Genomic DNA, 23,679 nt, shown 5'->3' on the forward strand with positions numbered 1-23,679 from the left:
CAGGCATACTTTCCAACTTATTGTGCCTCAAAATCCTTATATATCAGTAAAATTTCGGAATAAAAGTGGATGTAATCATTAAAATATCAAAAGTCGTCAGAAATGTCAGAACGTTAACAATGATCGCCATGGCAGTTTTAAGCCATTTCCAGCAATCTGATTAGCTGAAAAAGTCTTGTTCACATTTGGAACGAACTATGTATGGAAATGCCAGATTATGAAATTAACAACATACTTTAACGTTCACAAAAGCACGTAAATGTTAGCTTCTGAAATAAACGGACCATTTAGCAGGTTTCCATTGTTTAGGGTTAAATTTATGTTTTATAGACAATTCAGGCATACTTTCCAACTTATTGTGCCTCAAAATCCTTATATATCAGTAAAATTTCGGAATAAAAGTGGATGTAATCATTAAAATATCAAAAGTCGTCAGAAATGTCAGAACGTTAACAATAATTGATCGCCATGGCAGTTTTAAGCCATTTCCAGCAATCTGATTAGCTGAAAAAGTCTTGTTCACATTTGGAACGAACTATGTATGGAAATGCCAGATTATGAAATTAACAACATACTTTAACGTTCACAAAAGCACGTAAATGTTAGCTTCTGAAATAAACGGACCATAGATTAGGCAAGAGAGTAAAACATATTATAAGAACCCATCCTTAATTAAATTTCGATAAAAACTGCGTATATTCGTCTTTGATCCAGACTCCTCAAACGTACTTGTACTTATAAACACTTCTTTATACCGCACACGACGTAATGGGCGCGAACTAGAAAAATTATATGTCTGAGATAACATAACTATGTTGATACAACTGATCTGTTTTTTCTGTCTCAATAATACATTCTGTAGTATATCACACATCGTAAAATAACCATTATTATTCTCCAGTACGTTGGGAAACTTTACTTTTACTTTTTCAGTCACCGATGAGCCTGTTTTGTTTTGGCATGTTCACTACCGTACCCACAGAACAGCAGACCTGAACTGTGTAGGTGGGGTTGTAAGCCCTCATGCTATGCTCCATACGTACCTACACTGTTGCAGATTGCTTAGAGACTCTAGATCAGGCATGTCAATTTTTACCCACAGGAGCAAGCGCGCGCTTTAGAGCCCAGGAGAGCCTGAGCGCTTTACAGCGGAAAGGAAAGAGACAGACGAAAGAGGTGGTATATGGCGCTTGGTCGAGCTATATTCAGAGATGGCCAGCACTGATTCAATAGATAAAGGGAAGAGAACTTATTAAAACTGTATCCATGTTAATTTTTAGATTTGCTTGAGAAGTATAAGTGCATTATAAGAATGTAAGTTTTAATTTTAATGCTCATTTTTCACAAGTTTGAATTTTTTTATTCAAAAGAAATATTTTCTCAACTTTTCGTATAGAAAAGTGAAATTTTCAGGTATAGGCCTATTTATTTAGTAGCCTTACATAATGTTTTCGTAAATCTAATATACTGTAACTTATATACGTATTACTGAAGATAGTGTATTGAAAATTTTGAAAATATTCGCATGGAAATTGTTTGTAAGGAAGTGAATTAACAAAGCAACTACTGTTACATCATAAGCAAAAGATACGTGCCCATGTTGTAAAAATGTCAGCTCTATAGCTTAGTAGATTTCGAGAAAATAATTTAATATTCTGATGATAGGAAGTTGCTCACAAATATCACCTGAAAAGCATAATGCGATAAGAGTTTTGTTATGTAATATCAATTACACTTAAAACAGATACAGTACCTAGGTAACTTTGCTTTGTACTGCAATATTGTTTTGATTAGTTTATTGATTACTTTTGTAAGGCTAAAGATACCATCAATATAAATTCCAACTTATCATGTCATACTCAATCTCTTTCTTTGGAATATCACTTTCTTTATGAATGATGTGTTTCACCCACTTATTACAGTATAATATTATACTAGTATGGAATTTAAGTGAACATTCCTTCTTAACTCTCTATTATGTTATTAAGATTTAAAACACAAGTGCAATATTAAGAAATCAGTGTTAGTACTTTTGTTTTACAGACAATATAGATAATATTAAACAGAAAGAAGCCATATAAAAGTAACGACATAAAATTTCACGTTCCGTTTGAATTTTGTGCACCACTGTTTTCTTAATCCAACAGGTTGCTTATTCATATACACAACCCTTCCTCTTTCCATACATAGCGCTTGCTGCCCGCGCACGACGTCAAGGTCAGGAAAATGCGCTTGCTTTGACATCACTGCTCTAGATGTTCAAACACAGGACTCTGGTCACTACATTAATGGACGTGAAAGCTGTGTACCAGAACAGAAATGGACTTAAATAGATTTTTACTTAAAAAAAAAAAGATGGACATTAAATACAATGGCTAAAGAATGTGCGGACGTAAAAGTGAATGGACGTTTTGTGTGTGAACGCCGTTTCTTGCAACCGTTTCATTTATCAATTTTGTCGAGGATTGGCTTACACTTGCATTTTGATGTAACAGGCGGTATCCACCTGTTCTTCTGCGAAATACCTCCTCTGCTCTGTTTGATCATGATAAGCTATGTTTCTGGTTTGTTCAAATTTTCCTATCATGTAGCCATACGGTAGTACTTGAATAGAAGTGTTTATAGTTTGTTATCACACTTATAACTGATTATTATTATTTATTGAATTTTAATTTATTTATCTTTCTCACAAATGTAGACAAACTAATGTAAATTGAGTGAGAACAAGACAAAATGTTGTATTGTAGTTGCTCGAATACAAACTTAATATATGCTATTTACAATTCATATTGAATAATTCAGATAAATCTTTGTTAATATTCAAATACTTGCTTGTTTAATGCACGTTGATATGATTCGAGCAACAAACACATGATATCCAAATTGTATAATTAATTGTTTTTAAATACATAACTGAAAGCTCGTAAATAGTATTTTTTTAAAATTCTAATGTATCACGTATCATTATTTCTTAAATCTTATGACTTTTTATATCTTTGGTGATCTCACATGATTATTATATAAAATCTAAGACACTGTATACATAAGATTAGTTATTGAAAAGATAAAAAGTATCTAATGAGGCAAAAAACATGACGAAAACGTTAATACTAGAAATATGTATAACATGTAATTAGCAAAGATTTCACTTTGTGATATCAACATGATAAATCATTGACGGAAATTAAACAAGCAATTATTTGGATATTAATATATGTTAGTAATTAACGCGAATTTCTAAATATAGGTAGAAAGTTAATGTAATATTCGCTTACATTCTCATCGCATTATTGCTATTAATGAAATTATACTCATATTTCTCAATAGAACGACCAGTTGCATAGATGATCAATTTTCTTTTATTCTGATTTGTTGTAACACCATCCACAATTTTATTGTAACAATATACCCGGCTATTTGATTTTCATGTTTTTTTTTCTCTACAGTAATCTCGCTAGAAGTTACTATTTATCCAGAGAAAATTAAAACTCGAGTGAGATTTAATTCACTATTACACCGAATAGAAGAAAGTATACACGTATGAAGATTAGAAGAAATGAAGTATTCTAGTAAAATAAAATATTAATTGACTTACTAAAATACTAAACTGTCTTTAAAATGTAGGCTATATTATTGTACCATTTCAACATTATAAATATTTCGCAAATGGCAGTAGTGTGTTATGATGAAGTGTTCTCTTGTTACCACTTGTGCCAACTATACAATCGTCATTGAACTCTACGGACGATTACTAGTCAAGAAGGCTTTGTTTATTGTTTAATTTTTATTAAAACATTTGCATTGCACTTCAGTTATATATATAATAATCTCTGATACGTGACAATCCATAATCTCGTAAAGCAGAAGCTATAACATAACCTAAATAATATAAACGATATAGGCCTAACTAATAGAAAAGTTTTAATTGAGGAGAATGAAATAAACATGAATCATTTTAAAAGGTACAATTATTGAAAGTAAAATGTTGACAAACAAAGAAACAAATGCTAGGGAGGTATAAAAATTGTAGGATAAGCAGCCATGATTAGTTGAGACACATCGTTCCGTACCGTTTTATTGTTTAAAAGTAGGATGACTTAGTAAAAGTGTAATAGTCACTGTAATCTATTTTTATAATTTTTAATTGTTTCATTTATTTGTCAATTAATATTTGAGGAGAAAAATTCTCTCCGGCGCCGGGGATCGAACCCGGGTTCTTGGTTCTATGTACCAAGCGCTCTGACCACTGGGCTACGCCGAATTCAATTCACAGCACCGGATCGAATCTTCCTCCTTCAGTGTTTCCCTTTGTGGCCTGACTCCAAGTTAGGCATATATGTTGACGTATATGTCTAGTGTCAACTGCCATTATACTAGGAGCGCACTCAGTTGAGTGACTTATTTGGCCGGGATTCAGCAATTATGATGCACTGCTAGCTATGAGAATATTATGGATTTATTAATTTGTCCTACAGAATAATCTCTGTAATGTTGAGGAAGATTCGATCCGGTGCTGTGGATTGAATTCGGCGTAGCTCAGTGGTCAGAGCGCTCGGTACGTAGAACCAAGGGCCCGGGTTCGATCTCCGGCACCAGAGCGAATTTTTCTCCTCAAATATTAATTGTCAACATTTCAGAGATTATTCTGTAGGACAAATTAATAAATCCATAATTTTCATTTATTTGTGTTGATTTTAAAATAACTACCTATCAATGAAATTTAAGTTTATTAAAATTTTAATTTGTTAATGTATTAATTCGTTATTATTATTTAAATATTTTATTGGATTTTTTTAAAATTATTTATTATTGATTTTCCTCTAAATTCCTTAACCTCATGAGTCCAGAGAGTATAGTATACTATACATACTTCATACATAATTATAATATAAAATGTATGCGCAGAGATCCGAAGTCTAGTATAATATACATGCATTTGTGCCCTAACTTTAACCTGCAGGATTTTTGTTCAGCATTTTTTCTCTTTTCAGTGACTTTTTTAAACTGTAGAAATTATTGAGCTTTAAAAATAAAACAACAAATGTCTCAGAGCTCAGTAGGTTAAAGTAATTTGCATTGTCATTCTGCAGTTGAAATTTGTTGTCACTTCCTCTGTCAATTTGTAATGTAATTTCTTTAGTCCTGATTTTAACAATATTCATCCTAAATATCAGTGTTATGCTGATATCTAGATTGAAGTACTCCCAAATTTATGGCAGCTTTCAGTGCAACTGTTACAGAACTTTTGTATTTTTAATGATTTAGCACACGCATAACGAATAATTTTCGGCCTCCAGAATGACTTTCTTGCTGTTGACTGAAGAATTAAAATATCTAGTACTCACATAATGACTGTATTAAATTAACATAATCTTTTTATCTTGGGCCGGGATTCACTGAACACACTGGACATGCAATATTTAGGAGACGCCAACACACAGATACTGTACAATAGACTTGAGTCACACAATTACGACGAACCATAAAGATTGCAACTAAGCACGCAAGATCAAGCTTTGTCTTGTCCTTCACTTGCCATCACACAATACCGGTATAATACCGTATAATTTCTAATCCACACATTCGTAAATAAACATTTGAAAGAAACTAATTTCTTTAAAGTGTTCATGAAATAACTATGTTGCTATACAGAATGTCCTGGAAGAGACATTAATATTAAGAGAAGGGGTAGTATGTATCAAAACAAGAAATAAAAGTTCTATAAACATGGGTCCTAGAATGAATATTTTCTGAGAAATGAGCAAATGTTTACCATCACTGTAAGAGCAGCATATCGTCGTTATTCCTGCAATAACTCCTATGTGACATATTTATCGATTTTAAGATTTTTGCTCTATTAAATAACTTAAATAGTGATACAGCAAATAATAAAATCTCCTATATGTAATTATATTTCTTTCGAAAATGTAAGAATTCACAATCCTCTATATACGGCTGCCATAGGACGAATAAATGTGTTTTTTCCTCCTATTGAAAAATTGTATATTATGCACATAGAAGTTATTGCAGGAATAACGACGATATATTCCACTGTGACCTCTTTGGCAGGAAACAAACGAGGAAACAGAATGTAACCGTTTATCACTGTGTATTACACAGTATACCTTTGTTTGTGTTTGTATCAAGAGGACGCTTAATCAGACGACAATATGTTAGAGTTCGTAATCGCACTACTGCAGTAATATTACTGTACCAGTCTAGAAGTTAGTTTCGTATCTGTAATACGTAGTGGCAAACGGTTGCATTCTGTTTCATATTTGTTTCTTGCGAAAGAGCTCACAGTGGAAGATATGCTGCTTTCCAGTGATGGCAAACATTTGCTCATTTCTCAGAAGATATTAATTTTAGGACCTATGTTAGTAGAACTTCTATTTTTTGTGTTCATGCATACTACCTCCTCTCTAAATATTGAAAACTTTTTCAGAATACTCTGTATAATTATGATGTGAAGAATAAGTTTTTAAAATTGGTTTTCCATTAAGTAAGGAAAAGAGAATGGAAAATACTTATTTTATTTATGAGCTATACTACACCTGCACGAAAAGTCATGAACTATAAATAGGTACCTCAATAAGAAATATGTTGCACTTCTAGAAGAAGATGTGAGGATGATGTAAATTCCTTATAAGCAGAAAGAACTTACGTCGTAACTCGGTAATGTAATGGATGTCGATGACGATGGTGATGACGATTTGCTATAAAATATTGGAATTTTAGGTTCTTTCGTTCTTCTCTTGCGTAAGAATTACGCAGCGATATTTTTATTCAGAAGTAGCTGGATTCTGTTCAAGTGATCAACACGGCACAAGATCGTCAATTAAGGTATAATAACACAATTACAATGTTAAAGACATGTAATCAGTCCCTACGAAATTGAGGACAATGCCAAATTCGTTACCGACATTAGAATCAAGGTTTTCCGGCAGTGTAACTGAAAATGTTGCCTAAAATACTTTTAAGGCATGTTATTTTTCGTCTTTTTTTATTTCGAATTATATATTATACGTAAAATGCAATCAAAATATGAACACATCTGCTGCGGAGTGTTTTTTTTTTTTTACTAATGGCGGGTACTTGACTGTCAATCACCCTTGTGAAGCCAGTTGTGTAGACCAATTTACCGACAGATTAGTTATACAGGACGCGCCATAGGAGGCTGGTCTACGCTACACCCACGATGAGATGAAATGATGATGGAGATTCGTTGGGATGCCATAGGGGATCCGGAGCTCATGTATATATGTACAAATAATTTATGACAAATATTTTTAATAACTCTATAGCTGGTTTTATATTCAATGTGTTCTTTCTTGTTTCAGTGTCATGTTGCGTCCGAGTGGGTGTCGGAACTGAGGCATTGCCTCGTTTCGGTTTAAGTGACTCACAGTGAAGTGTGGTGACATCGCGGGCCGTAATGGAGAGACTCCTTGTGAACGAGTCGGACCTGCTACGCGACAATGAGACTTACTTCCGCTACGCCAATATGACGCGCGAGGAGTACCTGCGCATTATGTTGGGCCCCCAGCATTTGCCATTATCCGTGGTGCTGCCCATCACTATAATCTACGTGACCATTTTCGTGACCGGCATCATCGGGAACGTGGCCGTGTGTGCCGTGATCGCCAGGAACAAGTCCATGCGCACTGCTACAAACTTCTACCTGTTCAGCCTCGCCGTGTCGGATCTCACTCTACTCGTTCTAGGTGAGTCACAGTTCGATTTCAATTTTATCGTATAAAAACCTTCTGTTTGGCTCGAGTGGCAACATGTCCTTCCTTAGAGGCTAGATGTGTTTCCATCGTATTCTGTTTGTTCTACGAAGTATGTTTTCTCAAAAGGTAGTATTGAATTAACTTGCATCTGAATGTGTTTCCTAAATTAACTATACATATGAATTATATCCAGAAGAAAGTGTCTTTAGCGGATTGTGATAATAATAATAATAATAATAATAGTAATAATAATAGTGGTAATAATAGTGGTAATAATAACGATAATGATAACGATAATGAGATGCGGTACTGGTAGCCGCACCAATTCTGGATCGACTGTGTGTTGAGTAAATCCAGGATTAAAGGTTGAAAACCATTGGGTTGTCTTGTGATAACAAAATATAAATAACATGAAGAATACTCAGTTCAAAGCCATTTTAATAATTAAAAAATCAGCGGACTAGAAAATGCATCTTGTAAACCGCGCGCTGTTTTGTAAGTGGTGATTAAGAGCAATAAAGGCCCTTAACGATACTTACTAAATGGAAATACCGGTACTGAATAATAGGAATGTCATATAGAAAGAGTGGGGACATGGCTTTTGTGTGCATTTATACTACACCGACTAAAAATATTAGCTTTCAGTTCATAAGAATTTCAGCTCAGGTCAATCCTATTTATATCATTTTTCCATTATATTATGGCCTGTTTTTGCACGATCTTGTTTTTTGTTTTATTTACAGCTATTGTTGTTAGGCCTTGAAAATTAGAATTTCCATAAAGAAACGTGTTGCTTGGGAAACCATTTTTCATAACATAAAACTATACTGAAATAGACCCATTAAAGTGCACTTATTGTTACTTAGTTACCATTACAGCAGGCCTATAGTTTTGCGAAGGCTTTGGAATAATATTGCTCTAATTTTCAATGCAAAATATTATATTGTACAGTGACATCAAAAACTTTTTCCTTACATTTTATTGTAGCTTGTTTTTTGACAATACCATGCAGGCATTGCTTAATCGTAAGATTTAGTTTCCGTGGTAATATTTTAAACTGCATTGGTGCAATCAGGACATAGTTAAAAATGCAAGGAAAAAGTTTTTGATATCACTTTATTTGCAATTTTAAAAATATGATCTTGCAAAAAATGTCGTACCAATACACGTTTGTGAAGTGTGTTAAAATCTTGGAAATTGAAAAAAACGAGCAACTTTTTCTCGATTTTGTGAAAAGCACTTCCCAATTTTTTATTACAATATACTATTGTGATAGATATTTCCCTCCGAATGCAAGAGTGGTAAATACAATAATTGATATTTGATGTCATTTAATAGGTGTGTTGCTGCTTATTATATATATAAATTTTCTAGACTAACAGGATCATCTGCATATAGTAATGTATTTATATATTATTCTTAGCAACATTTATTACTTCCAGAAAATTATGCTTCATATCTATCATTCTCGAATATTGATTTGCAGATACTGAATGTGAAAAAATCCATCATTTGGAGGAAGGATGGACCAGATTGCATGCAGAAATCGCTTTTCGGTATTAGGACTGCTAAAAGTGTTTTAGTAAAAATCTCTAAATAGATTTTTTTTTTCAATATCACAGTGCATTCTCTTTTTCCATTTCTGTAATGGTAAATATAAAAGTGGAATAAATGGTAAAACCTGTGACTCCATTCCCAGAGCTGCAAACGATTCGCAGTGGAGTTCTCTCTTATGTTGATACCATTTAGCGTGGCCTTTCATTGAAATGTGTAATTCCTGAAAGCTTTCAACTTCACAAAGACTCCATTAGGATTCTTAGAACGGCTCTACTATTTAAAACAGCCTGCGCAGGAATTAACCTCTCTTTGTGTTCGGGGCACCAGGATTTCGAGTCAGCAGTACCCTTAACAGATACATTTGTCATTGCCACGGTATCTACATGACATAGGGGCTTGTTGGGATTCCCTGCACTTCTGACTCTTGCTATATTGCGCGTTTTTGTTCCCTCGCTGTTACGTTTGAATAACTCTTGAGATATAGTAATTAGAATACAGCTTATATAGAATTTAGGTGAATAAATTTTCAGCATTATTTATGTATTTTACAAACTTACACATTATAATGTTGCTAATAATGGAATTCTTTAGTTTTCACGAGAACGTAACTCATCATTCCTGTTACGAAAAAAATGATTTTTTTTATCTTGACATCTTTCTATCCCACCGCCATTCACACTAGTGTATTACATTTCTTCTCAACTATTAGTTGAATTTGGTTCATATTCAATATCAGTGTGTGAGCATCACTCGATAAAGATTATAAAATATAATTTTGACTCTAATAATAATAATAATAATAATAATAATAAAATATAATAATAATAATAATAATAATAATAATAATAATAATAATAATAATAATAATAATAATAGTGCTCTATTTAATCTGACAGAGTTAAGGACCTGAGGCCTTCTCTTCCATTCAACCAGAGGATAAAAATGAAATACATGATAATATAATATTGCTACGAAAGAAAGTTATAGGTATACCTAAGACAAAATATAAGCAGAAAATTATGCATAAGCAGAGGATTATCAAACTTAAATATGTACTTAACCTAGGTTACAAATTAAATTACATGATTGCTTAATAATCTAGTTACAATTGTGAATTATAATATACATACTGGGACACTGTGCGTTCTAAAATACGATGTTTCAGTTTGGAATTGAAAACTTTTAAGATCGAGCAGCCCCTAACATATGTAGATAATGAATTCCAAGAACGGAGGTGCCTGTTGTAAAAGACGAAGAATACAAGGAATACACATAATGGGATATTATTAAAAAATCAGATAGAAGCGAAGGTAGACTATTTGCAAGAAAGACACTCTAACAATTTTATTCTCTTATTCATTTTTCCTTAGCGTTAAATAAAGCGAAAAGTGAAACTGAATAAACCATGTATTATCTAAAAATAAGTTTGCGTTGGAGAAATTATCTTCTTAGGTAGGTATTTCAAATTTGACACAGATTTTATTTTTTAACATTACGTAACTTGTAAAGAATTCAAATCTCGATTACTTTTCAAAATAGTTTCTAAGTTTATTGATATACATCCACCACCAATCACGGAACCTTTTTATTCTCTTTTCAGAGAATAGGGTAAAGGTTGGTGACATTGTGATACGAGTAATATTGTGATAGTTCTTTTTGAGAAATTATTACAGTTTTACTGAGCGAGAGAAGGACCGGTTTTGTGCAGAAACATGCCCACGAATATTCCCTTACTACATTGACGCAAAAATCCGATCTTCCTCTCGCTCAGTAAAATTGTAATAAATTCTCAAAAAGAACTATCAGAACATTACTCAACAGAATATTGCCAACCTTTACCCTATATTTGATTGATTGTGCAAACATTTCTGGACTTGTTTCAACACCAGGTCACTCTTTGCAAGTGTTTTTTCTTATTGATTTTTCTTTAGCAGTTAAAACGGGTTGTAGTCGCATGGAGACGAATGCGGACTATATGGAGAATGTGACAGTATTTCGCAGTAATCCTGGTTTGATTTTCGCACAGTGGGGATAGACGTTGTCATGAAGGAGAGTGTTGGCTTAAAAACAAATTTCTAGGTATTGTGAACTTTATGGCTTCTTTTCAATTTGGTTCTGAAAAGTTCACTATACTATGCTGCCTTCATTGGTTGTTTATTGAAAAGAAGATCAATTGATATAGGACTTTCTACATAGCCATTACATCTTGCTCAGATTATTTCACTTTAAACTTATTTGGTGGTGACGGATTTGATTATTTATATTCCTCGATTGTAATCTTGGTTTAATGAGTGTATTTGACAAATTCAAGTCTAATCGGTTGTCAATTCTATCCGGGAACTTCTGATAGTCAGTTTTATAACGCTAGAGATTTAGGAAACAAAGTGCAACTTGTGTTTTGTTTTCTGAAAATATAATAGCTGTTTCTATAGTTTTCAAGGAAGATGGAGATTTTCCAGTCAGATGTATCTAGAGAGGAAAGTACGGTAGGTCCGGATATCTCTCTCCTTATGGATATTTAACTATTTAAACTTTCAGATGGCAATATTAAACTATTACACACGCTATGTAATAATTTTTCTTGCTGAGCTTCCGTTTGGAAGTGAGTGCTGAGGCCAGCATCATCCGAAATATAAGGTCGTTCAAATGGAACCAAGTTATCACCAAGAGAAAGAAAGAAATGAAACCTATTGTATAACACTCACCAAGGTTGTTAACAAACTTCTCCTATAGTGACACCAGCTGACGGATGCAGGCTTTATAGAATCCCTATGGAAGTAAACCATCATATTTTTCCTCAAATCTCTTAAAAAATCACATGGAGATAAGTCTGGACTGTAAGATGGCTGTGGTGGTATTTCACACCGAATTCTTTGCAACTCCTTTATTGATCTGGCAGTGTGGGCTAGAGCATTTTGATGGAGTAAAAAGGACTCAGCTTTCATTCGTGATGTTTTGTCCGAGAATGTCTGTATAGAGGTGAGCATATCGTCGCTTAAGAAACAATACCGCGTAACTGATATTTTTGGTCAAAACTGTTTTTTTGCACAGATGGTACCTCCACTGTCATCTGCATGCATTGACAAGCGCGGGAATTTGATTGCATGAATGGCCTGCGTGGAAAGGAGGGGGGTACAATACCGCGTATCTGAAGTCACAAGAAATCTGTAAGAAATACCGCGTATCTGACAACAGATATTATGTCTACTCCCTGCGCGCCCTCAGTACGGAAGCTGGTTCTCGTTACTGCCTTGTAAAATTGTGTCAACAGTGTGTAATATTCTGAGAAGATTAAAGAAGTGTTCAGTTTCAATTATTTAAAAGGTAAATATAATAGAATTATTTCGCTAATGTCAATTGAATATTAGTTGAGCTGAATTTCCGCAGAATCTTATTGCAAGTTCATTCACTGTAATATAGTATATTTAATATTTATTATTATACAGGCCTACAGATACAAGAAAATAAATGGATAATGAATCAGACGACAGTCAGTTTAGCGAGAACGAAATCCTATCTGTGCTATGTTCTGGATTCAAGACGGGAGAAACTTCTGTGAACATTAACGAAGGTATGGCATAATAAGTATCACAGTTATTAAGCGCTTATTTTTCTTCCGTTACGGAATCATAACAGCAAACTTAATTTAAGTACTTAATATAAATAATCATGAATGGGCCGCTAAAATAATTTGCGCTACATTCAGTGGTGCTGAGCGTGGTTCCTTCCATTTCCTCCGGTAGGAGGAAGATCTAAATTGATGATAATATTTACTACACATGTTTTTAATCCATTTATATCACATTTATAAACACTAGTAATCTCATCTTATTCGTAGGTGTACTGCCTGATAATTCAAATGCAAAAGAAAACCGTCCTTCTGGAAATGGGCTGCTGCTGATCAGGGATTATCCGTCCAGTGTTACCGGTAAGGTTATGATCGTATTATGCAGTCTGGTATGATTTAAGGCAATACTATTAAAATAATACAGCTAGAAATAGGATAGGACAGAAACTGAAGACAATACCCCATCAACGAAGGATCTACACCAAATTTCGGATGCGTCTTCAGATGTAGACGACCCCGAAGAATTCGTGAGTGCTACTTATTCTACATCTTTACATTCGTCAGAAAAAGGTAAAGAGAAGAATCTACTCGTACAAGTGTTTCATGGAAATTTGACAGAAAAGAAAAAGAAGTTCAAAGCCACAAAAGCGTAAGTGGAAGAAAATGAAAAATAGAAAACTTAGAATGGAAGAGGAAGCTTATCTTAGCTACAAGAGATCGAAAGATGGCAAAGTGACACATGATACCGAAAGAGATGCAAGGAATTTAGGGCCAGAGTGTAGTTATAAAATGTGCCAAAATTCGAAAGTAAGGGGCTGTAATTTAATTTCTAATGAGAGAAGACACATATTTCAGGCATTCTGGAAAACTATGACTTGGGAACAGAGGACCGTTTACGTATCAAATCTTGTGGATTTCACTCCTACGAAAAGACCTGGCAGTACAAATTCTGAATCGAGAAGAAAGAGAACATTTGTCTACAACCTAAAAGTTGATGAGAAAAAAATTCAGGTTTGGAAAAAGATGTTTCTGTGTACATTGGGAATTGAAGAATGAACTGTGCGATATTGGTTAGCTAATAGTACTGATGGCGTCCCTTCAGTAAAAAAAAAAAAAAAGTCATGTTCTCGTGCAAAAGCACAGAAAAAAAGAGCATTAGTAGCCTGCCTAAATTACCGTCACATTATTGTATATGGAACCGATTGTGCCATAGTTTTTATGATAGTATTCCACACTAGGGTTACTCAAGGATTACTTTTTGTGATTTCAGCATAGGCCTATAATTATTTCTATATCGTGTTTAACGAATATTGTGCCTGAAAAATTATCATCAATATTATATTTTTGTATGATTCTTTTCATTATTCGCAAGTCACTCAAGTCCATTGTCAATAATAATAATAATAATAATAATAATAATAATAATAATAATAATAGAGTAATATTATTATTCATTATTTTATTATAAAATTATATTTGTCAGCAACGTTTTAGTAACAATTCTACTTATCTATTCAAATACGTAATGTGAAAATAAAATACCTGGTATCAGATTGTCGTCATTATTATTATTATTATTATTATTATTATTATTATTATTATTATTGTTGTTGTTGTTGTTGTTGTTGTTATTGTTGTTGTTGTTATTATTATTATTATTATTATTATTATTATTATTATTATTATTATAAAAACATTGAACTGTATCTTCTTTTTCCTTTCCCATAGTTTCAGCATTTGATTGACAAAGAATGCAGCAATCATTGTCTGGAACGTAATCTAGTGCTGATTCAAGCTACAGCCTACCGACCTTGACCTCAAGTCAGATGGTACGACAACAATTCAGATAACACATTGACATATACAAGAGCACGAATAATATTTCCAGAAGGCAGTTTTCACGCAAAGAAAACGCTTGTCAGCATGTGTCCTGAAGCTGCTAAAGTTCTCACAATACCGCGTAACTAACAAAATGTAGTCAACGGCAGAGTTCCAATACCGCGTAAGTGACATGGCCAAATGTCTACAGCCATGATCATCCATTTTCACTTAGTTACAAATTAGTTATGCTATTTCATAGCCAAACAGCACTTTTCAAGACTATTGCGTTATTTTTATGGTTTTTATTCGGTTTTTTACTTCTCCTGTAAAATTTACATTTTGTCAGTTATGCGGTATTGGTTCTTAAGCGACGGTATATTATTTTCTTCACGCTGCATAAATTTCGCTAACAATGGATCTCGATAATCTAGATTTCCCTGCATTTCCTTGCACCTTGAGCATTTTAGGACTGAAGATCCGATGCTTTTATATTCCACCCACGGAAGCGTGGGTCAAAATAATGGTATTAGGATTCGTCACCTGTCACAATGGGATGCAAGAACCGATTACCTTCTTCCTCATAACGTCTGAGATTCTATTGGCAGATTCTCACAAGTTCGGCTTTCTGGTCAACAGTTAAAAATATAGCACGCATTGCGCGCAGGCTTTGTGACACTGGAAGTACTAGTGGAGAATTTTATGGATAATTCTCTCCTTGATATTAAGTAACAAACTAAGTTTGCTTAATGTTATTCCTCTATTCTCTCGAACAAGGAGATCAACATGTTGAATTGAATTTGTTGTGATAGTCTTGAGCGCGTTCCCTGGTTGTGGATTGTCCAATAGAGATGTTCGGTCGGAACGGAATCGCGCACACCAATCTTTTACAGTTGATATCCCAAAACATGTCCCTCTGTATACCAGTAACCGTTCTGCGATGGATTTTAGCTGGTGTGTATCCTTCTGCATCAGAAAATTAATTAAAACATGCTGTTCACTTTCGCAAGCTTCCATCTTGCACCATTTACTTTTCTACATTTATTCGGCACAACAGTGACGGGAATGCGAACCACAAATACCAATAGAAAGTTTGTAACTATTATTGCCGTAAACCTAGAGCTAACTCCGGCTGTTACTCCTTTTGTAGTACATAATAACCTCGGCTGACTTTCGTTTTAACTAGACATAATATATTATAGTATTTGAAAAAAATAAATTAAAAAAGTATTAGTTTTCAATGATTCCATTATATGAATCTTTCTAATTTGAATATCAGAAACTAGGAATCGTTTTTTATTTGTATTTCGTTCACTGAGAAAAAAAAAAAAAAAAACTTTGCGGAAATTTATTATGGCCTTTTATTTAATTTAGTGTTGTGATAGAGCGGTAACATTGCCGATTAAATATGAGTACTTCAGAAGCTGAATTTGACATTTTTCACTTTTTTACATGTAACAGAAATGTCATAGATTATACTTATATTCAATTTTTAATCAATTGCCACGTGGACGCTCGTGGCCCTTAACCTTCATCTACTCAGGATAATTTTTTTTTTTTTACTTTGTAGGCTATGAATTGTATTTAAACAGAGAAGTAGAAAGGAAATTATTATTCCCTGGGGATGAATAATTCAAATTATTCGGCGGGTGGAGGAACTCTAACGGTCGAAATATCTCTTTATTTCCCCCGGTAATTTGCACACCGTTCATAATATGAAGGAAGTTACTTTTTATGTACCACTGTTCGCTTTTACATCAGAGACGTTTTGTTTGATACTGTTAGTTTATTTTTGTCAGAATTCAATAAAGAACCATTGTATTTGAGTGAGGAAATAACCGTGACTTGTAACTGCCTCGCAATAAGAGCATATTGGAATGACTTGCCTTCATATTCAAGTTACTGCGAACAAAGCATTATGGGAAGGAATGTGACGTTTGAGATGACACAGTCCATCATTGGGCTTGAAGGCTTTTCATGTACTTCATTGTCCCTATTCTCAATTTATCGATCTAATTATTTATTAACGACATGCCTTGTCGATTTCCGAGGTGTGTTAGGCTACGTGTTACGTGTTCACAGATTGAAGTCAACTCGATGGAAGGGATTTATAAGGATTGATAATGACCTTAGCAAATTTCGCTCGAAAACTTGAGTAAGATCATTTATTAACTCGTGTCGTATATTTGCAGTAAGTAAAACAATTGTGAGAAAAAGTCACCATAATCTGTTTTTCATACAGAGGGAAGCTTCAAACTGTCTGACCACCGGCACTTCGAGTCGGTGCTACTGTATACGACGTTTCAGAACTAAGTTGACAAAAAGAAATTCAACTGAAGGGATATACGAACGTAAAATAATTTCAAATAAAAATGTTAAAAATCTTCCTAATTCCTTCATTTATTATCATTGTTCTTAGAAATTCTTTGCGACGGGCAAAAATGTCGCCAAGTTCCATTAAATATTTGTCCTCGTTTCCGCTGAACTGGAATGCAATAGCTTTTAGTTAGTACTTTCCACAATGAGGAACGTGAAATTTTAATTTCTAGTGTTTAGTATTTCGCAAGCTTTCAGCAAAATATCGTCTAAACTGAGTATAAAGAAAGTACTGTCTATCTTAAAGGTTTCTGATGAAATGTGTCCACTGTCGTAAGAGGAGGGTCACGAATACATTTTTTGAAATAGCTTTTAAGCTATGAGTGCTTAAGGATGACTGAGTGCTATGAGTTTTATGATAGTAGATAGAACGAAACAGGGAAAATTGAAATTCTTACAGAATCCAGTCGAGGCGAATAGATATAATTATTTCAATAAAGACGGGAAGAAAATCTTACACTTAAGACAAAAAGAGAGATTACTTGAAAGGAAAACTGAGAGGCAGAAAAAATAATAAGAATAAAAACATTAGAGATTTATATGACATAAAGGAATATATACCTCTGATTGAAGTTCTGGCTGATATGTACAACCATTATCAGGCAGTACGTCTCACTTGACGGCATGTGTCAGAGGAAGAACAATAAATTGTTTGTTTACATCTGAAGTCTGATGAATGTAATATATATAATTAGTCAATGATGTATGCAATGGAGGGAGAAAGTTACTGACCAACCTATCACATTATCTCCTGGCCCATTTGCCTCATGGATGATGTTTTGTTGGTGTCGCTTGTGAGATCCAGATCTGTCTTCGTACATTTGACTAAACAATAATACAAAGGAATTTAAGAAAGGCAAGTGTAAACACGATCAAAAATGAGAATGGTGATTTGCTTGCAGAATCTCATTCCATCCTGAACAGATGGAAAAACTATTTCGAACTGCTAAATGTACAGTCTTAGAAAAAAGCTTTGTCGCACAGACACTTTGTATGTTCCAGAAATGAGGCAATGCGCATGATCAGACAAACAACTAAACAAAAGTAATTATATTACCTCAATTAGTCCTTTTCTTGTAAACCAGGTCGCTCGTCCTCTGATCATGGGAGCTTTCTTTTTTCTGGGACTTACAAAGTATCTGTGCGACAAAACATTTTTCTGAGACTATACATAGTCCAAATAGAAATGATTGGGACGATATTCAAATACAAACTGCTGAGTCATTTATACCCGAATCCACATTTTCAGAAGTCGAAATTGCATTTGAAAGCTAAAAAAGTGAAAGTCTTCAGGGACTGATCAAATTCCAGCAGGATGCAAACTCATTATCTGATGAAGTTTATAAGCTTGTACTTGCTATTGTACCAGAATAATGGAAGGAGTTTATAATTGTACTTTTCTTTAAGAAAAGGGAAAAGACTAAAATTTTAGTAACTTTCGAAAAATATCGCTTTTCTTGACGTCGAACAAAATGTCGTCTAATATTCTTATGTAGATGAAATTATTGGAGATCATCAGTGTGATTTTAAGCTTAATTTATTTATTTATTTTATTTTGTTAGTACGTGTAACATAAAATATAGCATACACAGATAATAGATTGTCTACTGATAAATTTTTTTGTATTCGACAGATATTTGAGAAAAAATGGGAGTATTGATGCAGTACATCAGTTATTCATAGATTTCAAATAGGTATATGCCTCGGTTAAGAGAGAAGTTTTATGTAGCATTTTATTGCATTTTTATTCCCAAGAAACTAGTTCGATTAATTAAAATGTGTCTCAGTGAAACGTATAGCAGGGTTAGTATAGGCCAGTTTATGTCTGATACTTTCCCAATTCACTTAGGTCTAAAGCAAGGAGATGCACTATCACCTTTCCTTTTTATATTTGTTTTAGGATATGCCATTATGAAAGTCCAAGATAACAGAGAGGGTTTGGAATTGAACGGATTACATCAGATGCTTTTTATGCAGATGACGTGAATATGTTAGAAGAAATTCCACAAACTAACTTATTATAGAAAAAACGACAATCTTACTTGAAGCAAATAATGACATACATTTGGAAGTAAACGCCGAAAAGACAGAGTTTATGATTGTCTCGTGACCAGAACATAGTACGAAATGGAAATATAAAAATCGGAAATTTTTCCTTTGAAAAGGTGGAAAAATTCAAATAATTTTGAGCAACAGTAACAAATATAAATGACACTTGAGAGTGAATTAAACGCAGAATAAATATGGGAAATGCCTGTTATTATTCGGTTGAGAAGATTTTGTCATCCACTCTGCTTTCAAACAAACTGAAAGTTAGAATTTATAAAACAGTTACATTACCGATTGTTGTGTATGGTTTGACTGTCACTTTGAGAGAGGAACAGAGGGTAAGTGTGTGCGAGAATAAGGTTCTTAGGAAAATATTTGTGGCTAAGAGGGATGAAGTTACAGGGGAATGGAGAAAGTCACGTAACGCAGAACTGCACGTATTGTATTCTTTACCTGACATAATTAGGAACATTAAAACCAGACGTTTGAGATGGACAGGGCATGTAGCACGTATGGGTGAACCCAGAAATGCATATAAAGTGTTAGTTGGGAGACCTGAGGGGAAAAAGACCTTTGGGGAGGCCGAGATGTAGATGGGAGGATAATATTAAAATGGATTTGAGGAAGGTGGAATATGATTCTAGGGAATGGATTAATCTCGCTCAGGACAGGACTGATGGCGGGCTTATATGAAGGCGGCAATAAACCTGCGGGTTCTCTAAAAGCCATTTGTAAGTAAGGAACTATATACCGTAATTTTATACACACTCGTCTCTTTAAATGTTCTCTCCAAAACGTGATTAACGGAAATTGTTTGTCTTTCACTTCTTGCATTGTCATATTTGTCTGGAGCTACCTAATACAAACACGGCACTCGACTTCTTTGGTACCAGAGTATATGTAATGTCCTCTAAAACCTTTAAAATAGAATGTTATTATACTAAGCACACCGACATCAACACACCAATCACAATATTCATCATTCTGTAAATGTTGTGTTTAAAACTGAATTTAACTTAGTTACAAGGAAGCCTAGACTGAAGAAGGATAACAGAGAACGTTAACCTGGAACATCTGTCAAACAGGTATACGATAGTGCGTGTAAGTAGCACACCCAATCCCGCTTGTTACTGAATGGCAAAGTCCTCCCTAGCCTTTAAACACATGGCGGGAAGTTTTCTTCTGTATGTAAAACTGAGTAGCATATAGTTTTTCCTTGCTGTCACAAATTCCCATACTTCCCGAAAGTGTTTTTCCTGCCGAATGTCTCGATTGGGACTGCTGGCGTCCCTTTAGGAAAATTGCTTGTAAGATCGCATAGAATTTAAGTAAAAAGCACGAAATGTAATAGAGAAATTGGCTGTAACCTTCGAAGATCATAGTGTAAGAGACTTGAAATGTAATTCACTATTGTCAAAGGCTTAAGCCACATCCTATGGCTAAATATGGAGCGTCGGTTTTTATAAACATGATACTAAGTAGCACTTCACTGCATGTGAATGTGTTGTTAGTGTTCCTTACGGTCCTCTCTCTGTGTATTGTGGATGAGATGGTGATCTGTTATGATAAATAAGATAAAACAAGACAAACGATAAAATCGCACTTATTCTATCTCTCTGGTTAAATTCCTGCTGGCTCTGGCAGTCAGTATGAGCTAGATTTTCCTTTGTTATGAATTGTGTCGTGTGCATAGTGTGGATTTAGAATCAATTCCGGTTTTGTGTGTTTTTACTAAAAAGTGATTAAATATTTTTGTCAAACTAATAGATTCGATTTTGTGTGTTTAAGACGGGGATAATGAGGTAAGGAAAATTAAAAATGTTCACTTTTTGTCTTGCTCCGAAATAAAAATAGGTGAATATTACTAATATGTGTGCCCTAAATCTGAATTTAAAATTCAAATTGCTTTATCACGTAGGACTACAATTTTTCGGAGAAAATGAATTGAATTTTTTATGACAAAACTTATTTCTTTTCAACTTTTCACTGCTACCCATGCCACTAATACTACAATATCTTCAACCACCACCACAACTACTACTACTACTACTACAATGTCTTCAATCACCACCACAACTGCTATTACTACTACTACTACTACTACTACTGCATCACTACGCCTACAACCACCACTATTACCACTACTACTATTACTACCACCATGATTACTACCAGTACTACTACTACTACTACACTACCATCACTATCACTACGTCTACGCCACTACTACCTCTAGTACTGCCACTACCACGACCACCACTATCACAAATACTACCACCACTATCCGACTACCAATATAAAACTACAACCAACACCACTATTACTATTACCACGATTACTATGATCACTACTACTACTTCTACTACTACTACTACTACTACTACAATGCCTTCAATCACCACCACAACTACTACTACTACTACTACTACTACTACTACTACTACATCACTACGCCTACAACCACCACTATTACCACTACTATTACTACCACCATGATTACTACCAGTACTACTACTACTTCTACTACCGTCACTATCACTACGTCTACGCCACTACTACCTCTAGTACTGCCACTACCACTATCACAAATACTACCACCACTATCCGACTACCAATATAAAACTACAACCAACACCACTATTACTATTACCACGATTACTATGATTACTACTACTACTACTACTACTACTACTACTACTACTACTACTACTACTACTACTACTAGGCTACTACTACTATTACTACTACTACTACTACTAGGCTACTACTACTATTACTACTACTACTACTACTACTACTAGTACTGCCACTACCACGACCACCACTATCCGACTACCAATATAAAACTACAACCAACACCACTATTACTATTACCACGATTACTATGATCACTACTACTGCTGCTGCTACTACTACTACTACTACTACTACTACTACTACTACTACTACTACGTCTTCAATCACCACCACAACTACTACTACTACAACATCACTACGCCTACAACCACCACTATTACCACTACTATTACTACCACCATGATTACTACCAGTACTACTACTACTACTACTACTACTACTACTACTACTACTACTACACTACCGTCACTATCACTACGTCTACGCCACTACTACCTCTAGTACTGCCACTACCACTATCACAAATACTACCACCACTATCCGACTACCAATATAAAACTACAACCAACACCACTATTACTATTACCACGATTACTATGATTACTACTACTACTACTACTACTACTACTACTACTACTAGGCTACTACTACTACTACTACTACTACTACTACTACTACTACTACTACTACTACTGCTGCTATCACTATCACTACTATCACCACATCTACAACCATTACCAGTACCATTACTATGACCACCAATATCACTATTATTATCACCTTTACTACTACCGCCACCACCACTACTACCACTACCATCATCATCACCACTAACACTACCATCATTATTACGACCTTTATGATTACCAGCACCACTAACACTAGGCTTACTACAACTACTATGACCACAATCACCACCGTTTTCCTTCTGTTGTGTCCCGTTTTCCCCTCGTTCCTCGTTCTGCCACCCGTCGTTCCTCTTTTCCCGCTGTTTTTTTCTCTAATTCTCCTTTTCTATGCTTAATTTATTGTCTTGTATTGGTCTCTTATTCTTTCCTTTATTTATAACACATTGCATTCTTAATACAACATAGTTTTTGTTCTAAGCCTACTTCAATCTTTTGTACCCTGTTGTAATTTATAATTTTCCATTCTAGTCTGTCATATTTTTATTCCTTCGTACTTCTACATTCTATTTTGGTTCCTTCGTATTTCTAAATTTCATTTTGTTTCTCTTAAATTCTGTTCGCGCCCATGTAGCCTACTCAATTATACTTGCATATTTTATCACGTGACTACATTACGTTTTACAGGGTTATATTACGTTACGTTACGTTAGGTTCTTGTTGTATTACATTCAGCATTATATTATTCACATTTTTGTTGTAATTTGTTCATTCCTCTGCACTCTGCCAAAGAGCGATTCAGCATTGTTCTCTCTTCTTTCTTTTTAAAAGCTACCGTCTCCGCAAATCGTGAAGTAATTAATAACGGCGCGTGGTTCAGATTAAACAAGAGAACAAAACCGAAATGTAAGCCGTGTTTTCAGCTTTATGAAGCTTGGGAAATAATGTATGCAGCATTAATAATTCATGGATCCGTAAAATTTGCTTGCAGGCTGGTGAACAGATGCAGCAATTGCGAGAATAGCTGCAGTAAGTGGAACGATAATGAATAAACAAAAGGAGTTACATTTATGGTTACAATGTAGGAATAGAACATTGATGTTACAAGGAAATAAAAGAAGTTCATGGCACATATTATGACGGAGAACGACTGGTGCGCTCCTGGTGGCCTGGCTGCGAAGCTTAACATTTGAACGCGAAATTGGTGGTTTTGTTGATCAAATTATAAAGATTGTTAGATATGAATGTTATTTTTTGTGTTTATGTTATTTAATTAAGATAATTAGTAACAATTTTATTGGAACAAGTATAAATA

The sequence above is a fragment of the Periplaneta americana genome, chromosome 8 (assembly GCF_040183065.1).
Source record: "Periplaneta americana isolate PAMFEO1 chromosome 8, P.americana_PAMFEO1_priV1, whole genome shotgun sequence".
Taxonomy (NCBI): domain Eukaryota; kingdom Metazoa; phylum Arthropoda; class Insecta; order Blattodea; family Blattidae; genus Periplaneta; species Periplaneta americana.